Source organism: Nyctereutes procyonoides, unplaced genomic scaffold, assembly GCF_905146905.1.
Source record: "Nyctereutes procyonoides isolate TBG_1078 unplaced genomic scaffold, NYPRO_anot_genome, whole genome shotgun sequence".
Taxonomy (NCBI): domain Eukaryota; kingdom Metazoa; phylum Chordata; class Mammalia; order Carnivora; family Canidae; genus Nyctereutes; species Nyctereutes procyonoides.
In genome coordinates this window covers 60210544-60219132 of record NW_026575046.1, presented here as the reverse complement: position 1 = coordinate 60219132, position 8589 = coordinate 60210544, and the positions used below count along the sequence as shown (strand labels likewise).

General features: G+C 44.6%; 1 non-coding gene across 1 annotated transcript; it reads left to right on the top strand.

Annotated features, from left to right (window-relative positions):
• Positions 1-295: 295 nt before the first annotated feature.
• LOC129510065 (U6 spliceosomal RNA) lies at positions 296-402 on the top strand. Its single transcript, XR_008664507.1, has one exon. It is a non-coding gene; the product is annotated as a U6 spliceosomal RNA (small nuclear RNA).
• Positions 403-8589: the final 8187 nt, after the last annotated feature.

The window sequence follows — 8589 nt, the reverse complement described above, 5'->3', positions numbered from 1 at the left end:
GAGCTGAAGCCATATCCTCAACTAGGCAAGAAGGTGTAGACTTAAAGCACAACTGGGAAGATAGGCTATATTAGACATTTTGCTGAAATCTGTATATCCTGTACTTGCAGGACCCTCCAGACCCCACCCCTTAGGAGGGTGGCAGCAGGTATGGGGGAAGAACCTGAGGCTTTACCATTTACCAGCAAGAGACTAGATCCTCCATGGCCCTGTGCTTCTTGCAGAGGAACCTAGGACAGACTGGGTAGCCTCTCTGAGACTGGATTTCAGTCTCTCGTAAAATGCCAATGATCCTGTGCTTGCTTTGGCAGCACATTTACTAAAATTGGGATGATACAGAGATGATTAGTGTGGCCCCTACTCAAGGATGATATGCAAATTTGTGAAGCTTCACATATTTTTAAAAATAAAATAAAATGCCAATAATCCCAAGTATTAAGTAAGTGTTAAATCAAACAATGTAAGCAGAACATAAAGAAAACAAAAGTGACTTCAGTTCCACCATACATACTTGAAAATAATATTCTTTATATATTGTTATGTTACATGCTTTTAGCACTTAAATACATTAAGGACAATGTTCCATGTCATTTAATGTTTTCCTATAACACCATTTGAAAAAAAAATGTGTGTAGGTCACTCCAGCAGAAGGACTTAGCAGTTTTTTTTAAAAAAATTTATTTATTTATTCATTCATGAGACACAGAGAGAGAGAGGCAGAGACACAGGCAGAGGGAGAAGCAGGCTCCATGCAGGGAGCCTGATGTGGGACTCGATCCGGGGACTCCAGGATCACACCCTGGGCTGAAGGTGGCGCTAAACCTGAGCCACCCGGGCTGCCCCAGGACTTACCAGTGTTAAACAGTTCCTGAGTATTGACAGCATGTAAGTTGCTCCTTACTACTTTCTCTTCTAAGTGGCACTGTCCTGAACTTCCTTGTGGTTGTGTTTTCAAATGCATCCATGCTTATTTCCCCAGGGCAGTTTTCTGGCAATGGAATTTTAGCTGAGTGGTAGACAAACTGACACTATCCTGCAGATTTGGGGTGGGTGATATTCTCAGATAGGCAGAGTGCCCTCAAGCAGCACCCACAGGGTGCTGATAAATGGGCTGCTGTCACCCTGGAAGCAGGGCTCTGGGGGGCCAGCGATTAGTCTCTAGATGTGGCCTGTCCCCTTCAACGATTTAATTGCTGTCCCTGTTGAAGTCACAAGGGCAAGCTAATCAAACACGAGGAAGCTGTGAGGTTGAGAGAGAGACAGAGAGATGTTGAATGATGGAGTTGAGATGCAGGGGAGACCCTGACTGGTAGGAGGAATGGGCTGAAACAAGCAGGAGAAACTGACTAGGGCAAACTGTCCTGTCAGAAGAATGGTAACTGCTCACCAGCCTAGACCACTCATGGGACATTAGGGGAGAGCTGACGAGTATCAGGTGACAAAAAAAGAATGCGATTGATGGTATGTGGTTGCCCCTCAAACTCATGCAAAACAACCCAATAACCTCAGGATGTGTCAGTGTGAGTATAGCGTCCAGACCATGGGGAATGTCGATAGCTGGAGCTCACACAAAAGATGTTCAGGCTGGTGAATGATCTAGACCACGGTTGTTCAGTAGAAATATGATGTAAGCTCTCTCACTCACTCACTCTATCATCTATTTAAAATTTAAAAATTTCTGGTAGCCAATAATAGATTTTAGGTAACCTGATATATTCAAAACATGTTCATTTTCAGTATTAATCAATAAAAATAAATTACTTTTTTAAAAAAAGATTTTATTTATTTATTCATGAGAGACACAAAGAGAGAGAAAGGCAGAGACAGAGAGGGAGAAACAGGCTCCATACAGGGAGCCCGACCTGGGACTTGATCCCTGGTCTCCAGGATCACACCCTGGGCTGAAGGTGGCGCTAAACCACTGAGCCACCTGGACTGCCCAATAAATTACTTTTTAAAAAAGATTTTATTTATTTATTCATGAGAGATCCAGAGAGAGAGGCAGAGACATAGGCAGAGGGAGATGCAGGCTCCCTGCGGGGACCCTGATCTGGGACTCAATCCCAGGACCTCAGGTTCACGCCCTGAGCCAAAGGCAGATGCTCAACCACTGAGCCACCCAGGCGTCCCTATAAATAAATTTTAATGAGGTATTGCAATCTTTTTTCCCCAAGTACTGTCTTTGAAATCCAATATATATTTTACACTTCCAGCCTATCTCAATTCATATGCTAAATTTCACTGGTTAAAATACAATAGAGGCCCGCCAAAACAATAAATTGTGTTTAATGGAAAAATGTTTAATACTTTAATTTTAATTAAGTTTAATTAAATTTAATTATAATGCTTTATTTTTTTAAATTTACATTTAAATAATTAAAATTAAATGAATAAAAACTGAGTTCCTCACTGGCATGAGCAACATCTCATATGCTCTATAGTCACATGTGGCCGGTGGATATCGGGCAGCACAGGTCTGTGCTCTGAGGTTCCTACTCTAAATGTGGTCTATGTATCAGCAGCATCCAAACTCCCTGGGGGAACTGGTTAAAGATGCGAGTCTCAGGCCCCATCCAGACCTTCTGAGCTGAAGCTTGCATTTCAGCAAGTTCTCTGAATGATTTCTGTGCTCACTACAGTTTGAGAAGCAGTGGTTAGATGTTGGGCCATGATTTGGGGAATGTGTGAAGCAAATGAGTATTATTTTGCATGGAAAATGAAGCCTCCAGGAAGCTGTACAATGACCTTCACATGTTTGAAGACCTGTGTATAGAAGGTGAGGGAGATGTAGAGAGGTAGTCCCAAGTGGAAGAACAAGGACCACAGGTGGAGGTGGGGCTGGAGTGGGAGAAAGGAAACCAAACTTTTTATTTTATTTTTTATTTTGTTTTTTATTTATGATAGTCACACACACACACACACAGAGGCAGAGACACAGGCAGAGGGAGAAGCAGGCTCCATGCACCGGGAGCCCGATGTGGGATTTGATCCCGGGTCTCCAGGATCGTGCCCTGGGCCAAAGGCAGATGCTAAACTGCTGTGCCACCCAGGGATCCTGGAAACCAAACTTTTTAAAGCTTCAATAGTTAACTATTCCACTGAATCCTTTTTTTTTTTTTTTTAGATTTTATTTATTTATTCATGAGAGACACACAGAGAGAGAGGGAGAGAGGCAGAGACACAGGCAGAGGGAGAAGCAGGCTCCATGCAGGGAGCCTGACGTGGGACTCGACCCTGGGTCCCCAGGATCACACCCTGGGCTGAAGGTGGTGCTAAACCAATGAGCCACCCAGGCTACCCTGTTTTTTTTTTTTTTTTAAAGATTTTATTTATTCATCACACACACACACACACACACACACACACACACACACACACACACAGAAGCAGAGACAGGCAGAGGGAGAAGCAGGCTCCATGCAGGGAGCCCGACATGGGACTTGACCCTGGGTCCCCAGTATCACACCTTGGGCTGCAGGTGGCGCTAAATCGCTGCGCCCCCGGGGCTGCCCTGTTTTTTGTTTTTTTTAACATTTTATTTATTTATTTATTTATTTGAAAGGGTGGGGGGTGGAGGGGCAGAGGGAGAGTGTCTCAAGCAGACTCTGTGCTGAGCACAGAGCCCCACTGAGGGCTTGATTTCATGACCCTTAGATCATGACCTAAGCTGAAAGCAAGAGTCAGATGCTTAACTGACTGAGCCACCCAAATAAGTACAGCTTTCACTGAATCCCTATAATAACATAACTGGACTGAGAGGTAAGTCAGATCTTCCAAGTCTACAAAGTCACCCCTCCCCTAATTGCTGTGCATCCTGGAGGAAGAATTATTTGGCCACTCGGAGCCTCAGCTTACTGTCTGTAAGATAGGGAAAATAATAACACCCCTCCAGGGATCATGTGAAGACCATGGAGGCAAGGACCATATTTGCCGTGTTTACTACACCATCTCTGGGCTTTGCATAGACCTGGCACAGACTCAGCCCGCAGTAACGATTTCTTTGTCAACTGGCAAAGCTCTGACTTGTGAACGATGGCCATTACTACTACTAGCAGGCTTGTGGTTTGAGGTGACAGGTTGTGTTTTTCAATAGACACAAATGAACCCAGCCCTTGAAAGCTTGTTTTTTTATTTACAGTCTCGATTGATCTGGATCGATCTATATCCTCAAACCTTTTCATCAAGAGAGTGAAAACGGAAAAGCAAGGAGGCGGGTGGTTCTGGGTTCCTCCACCTTCTCTTGCTCAGTGGGCAGTGATGGGCCTCTGGCCACTTTTATGCTATAGGCACAAAATATCTCTAAACATGGTACCAGGTCACTCCGAAGAGGGAGAGTAACCTAGCCCATCAAAGCATTTCTCTGCAAAAGACCTCATCACAGATTCACTAAGCCACATCTGTGCTTCTGTCAAGTAAACAAAGAATATCTACTGCTCTCAGGCAGGCACTAACATTAGCCGAGTGAGGGCTCTTTGGGGACCAGGGAAAGGAGGTTCGCATTTGAAAATGAACCACTGTACATGGATTTATAGCTCTGCTTTTCCGATGGAGAGGGGGAAATATTTTTCTCTGGGAGATTGGAATTTACTAGTGGATTCAAGTGTAACTTTGGAGAGTGGCAGAGGTATTAGACGTGGCAGTATCACAGTATTGTTTTATTGGCAATTAGATTTCAAACTGGCACAAATGTATGAAAATAAGTCTCAATTATGGGCCTGTGAAGTTTCTCCACCATCTGTCAACAGTTTGCTCCTTATGCCGTAACATGTGTACCTTTGGAGGGGAAATGATTTAATAGCCCAAGTGAAGAGGTACAGCTCACCAAATTATATTGGAGTTTATAGCCAATGCCTGCATTTGTGATTTCTGATGCAGAGAAGGCAAATTTAAACTTGTGCGCATGCACACATGCGCACACACACACCACCTTTCAGGGGTCTCACAGATTCACAGCTGTCAGAGAGGCAGGTACTTCGAAAGGAGTGAGCCCAACTTCCCCTCTTTACAGTTGTGAAAAGTCCAGTCCCAGAGAGGTCCACGGACTTGTCCAAGTGACACTATGACATGGGGCAGAGCTAGAACTGTAACTAGCAAGCATCAGAGTTAGGGGCAGTGGTGTGATGGTAAATGCAGGACAACTGGCTCACTGGGGAAATGAAAACCCTGATGTGCCCTGCCTGCCTATTCCTTTGGTATAGACACTGCCACAATGGCTGATTTAATACCACCAATGTGATGTCACTGAATGTGGAGTTTGGAAGAGATGCGTATGATCATCTCTCGTGAACCAGTGGGAGCCAGCTTCAGTGTAGCACTGGTAAGGGCAATTGCTGGTTTGCCTGTCTGGAATCTGTTTTCCATTCTGGTAAGAGTCCTCTGATTTTTCTTGAAGGTATCCACCTCCTACTCTCTTCTTGGCCCACAGGGTTTGGGTAGTGACCTCCTCACCAGCTCCAGGGGTGGCATGTGACCCAGGCCTGGACCAATCAGTGTGTCCCATCTCCCTGGATATTGATTGGTTCAAGGATGGGCTTGTGGGCCAATCTGGCTCTGGGAGTCAGGACCCAGGACTTGGATTGAATTGGTGGTCTTAGAGCTAGGGAGGTGTAGCCTGGATCGACTGGTGTCTGAGCACTGGGACAAACCCAGAGGAAAACAGTAAAGAGAGAAAGAATGAGAGAGAGAAACAGAGAGAGAGAGAGAGAAAGAGAGAGAATGGGCCCTAATAATAATTTTTGCTCCTGGATCCATCCCTACTTCAGGTTTAAATCCTGGACTTCTGTATATGAAAATCCACAAATTTCTATATTTCTCTATCAAGTGCACCCTGTCTGACAGAAGGAGTCTTAACTGAGGAGTTTGCTTTTGGGAGTTATACACGAAAATCTCGAGGGACCTTTGGGACCTTCTGCCTGTGTAGTGTGAACCCCAGGAGGCCATGACCTTGTTTATCTTGGCCATCATTGCTTTCACAGAACCCAGCACTGTGCCTGGCATGTGAGAGATGCTCAGTAAATTTTCATTGAATTTCTTGTGTCAGGCAGGTTTTGCTGTATTATGATGCAGTAACAAACAGCCCCCAATTAAGTGGCTTATAACAGTGGTTTATTTCTTCCTTATAACTATTGTCAGCTAGAATGACTACAGCTCTATTTTATGTATCTTTATCCAAGAGTCCAGAGTGGTGGAACAGCCCCCCTCTAAGACATGATAATCTCATGGCAGAGCGGGGAAAAAGAACAAAGGCAGAACCTTGTGGTGGCTCTTAAAGTTGCTGCTTAGATAAGGTACTCATCACTTCTTTTCATGTTCCCTTGGTCAATGCAAGTCTCTTGACAGGGAGGTATACTCCATCCACAGCAGGATGCTGCATGCCACAGGCGGGAGTAGCGATTTATTATCAATCCTTTTAAACATTGAGGAGCAAGTAATGGGGTGCTATAATACTGGCAACCACATATTTAATGAGAGAATGTGGGAACACAATTAGATATTTTCTTCTGAAGTTGAACATTTGAATATTCACTGACCCAGGCATGCCCTTTCCAGGTAAAGACCCCAGAGAGCCTCTTGCATATGGGCATCACATGTGTGTGGACATGTGCAGAAATGTTCATAGCAGCATGTTTAGAATGGCACAAAGCCCTCAACAACTCAGACAACTTCAACGTCTGTAGACAGGCGAATGGACATATAAACCAGGATACACTTTTACACAGAGAAATAACATGCAGCAATTAAATGGACAAACTCAGCTATTTGGAACATGAACGCACCTTAGAAACATAGTATTAAGTGAAATATGCAAGTCTGTAGAAGACTATGCAGAGTATAACTCGAATTGTAGAATTTGTTTATGGTTTTTTGCATAAAGGAATGATAAACGCAAAAACGCAAGATGTGGCTATTTTGTGGGGGAAGGATGGAGTAGGCGGATACAAGTTACTGGTGATGTTCTAGCTCTTAGTTGGCTGGTGAGTTGAGGGATGGTCATTTTAATATGCATTTTAACTTATATTTGTTACACTTATCCTTTTTATTCTATCAAATATGCTAAAAATACAATTAGAATGCAAAAAATAACAACTAGGAAAGGAAATAATTTGAAAATAGACAAAAATGGGCAGCCCAGGTGGCTCAGCGATTTAGCGCTGATTTTGGCCCAGGGCGTGATCCTGGAGTCCCGGGATCAAGTCCCATGTCAGGCTCCCTGCATGGAGCCTGCTTCTCCCTCTCCCTGTCTCTGCCTCTCTCTCTCTCTCTCTCTCTCTCTCTATGTGTGTGTGTGTGTGTCTCCCATGAATAAATAAAATCTTAAAAAAAAAATAGACAAAAGTGGTTATGGAAAAGAGCTGTTTTAGAAAAAGCAGGATTCCTAGAGATGAATTTGGCAAAATACACTTTGGGGTAGAGTTCAGGGGCCTGGAAGAGAAGGGACAGGTGGCGAGTGAGCAGTAGTAGCTCAGATCACCAGGTGCCCCCATGCCTGGGGGAGGAACTGAGTCCTCATTGGCTCTGGTATCATGCTCATTAGGCCACTTCAGGGATTGAGGTACCAGGAGGGATCCTGCATATAAGCATGAACATTCCAGGTCTACAAAGAGCAGGCTATCACTGTGGATGAATGCATTGGCTATTGGGTTTGTTCAACTGGTATTCTGACTTAATGGTCTGTCACTGAGAATTTGGTCCTCTCTGGGTATGTAGAGAAGGTCCCATTTTGGCCTGATCAAGTTGAAGAGGCCATATCCAGATGGTTGGGTGAAACTGGCCTCCACTCTTGACCACCCCATTGAGGCTGCATTCTGCTGGAAGATTCCCTGATAGGCTTTCTGACCTTAGGGCAGGAGAAGGGACTTTCAGATTGGAGATTCTGGATCTTTACTGAAACAATCCAAGAGTACCTACCTCCAGGTGTCTTACCATCTTCCTGAGCAGACGAGTCATGATACTGAGGGAAGCCTGTCTTGCTGTGGCGATTCCAAGGGACTCAGTGGTATTTGAGTCTATTCCCTCGGGGGGGGGGGGGAGAGAGAGGAGGGAGCTGTGGGGAGACTGGAGATGAGTCACAGCAGAAATCAGAGTACAGGTGAGACCCTACTCACTCTCTGAGGGAGGGGAAGCCTGATGGCACTGGCCTTCCCTGAACTTCCTTGACCACCTTAGGAGTCACATGAAAAATCTGCTCTGTGTCCTCTACTTGGGTGCATGCTTGAGCTCTCTACACATTCAGGCTTAGTTAGCTCATTTAGTTTGATTTATTTTGTTTGCAAGTAACAGAAACCCAGAAAAAAAAAATAAGATTTTTGTTCAATACATTTAAACAGGAGTAGGTTCGGCTTTATGTGAAATTTGATCCTGAATTCAAAAAACAGCCATGGAGCCCTCTTCCTGTCTCTGCTGACTTATTGGCTCTGCTTCCTAATGTTGGCTTTATTCTGGGGATGATGGTGGTGGTGGTGCTTCCTGCAGGTCCCAGCATTCTCCCAGAAGCTCCTGAGGCTCTACTAAGGTCCATGGAGGAAAGAAAGAGCTTCTTTGTCCCTGATCTCAGAAACTCTGAGATTGATTCTGTTGGGGCTGGCTTGG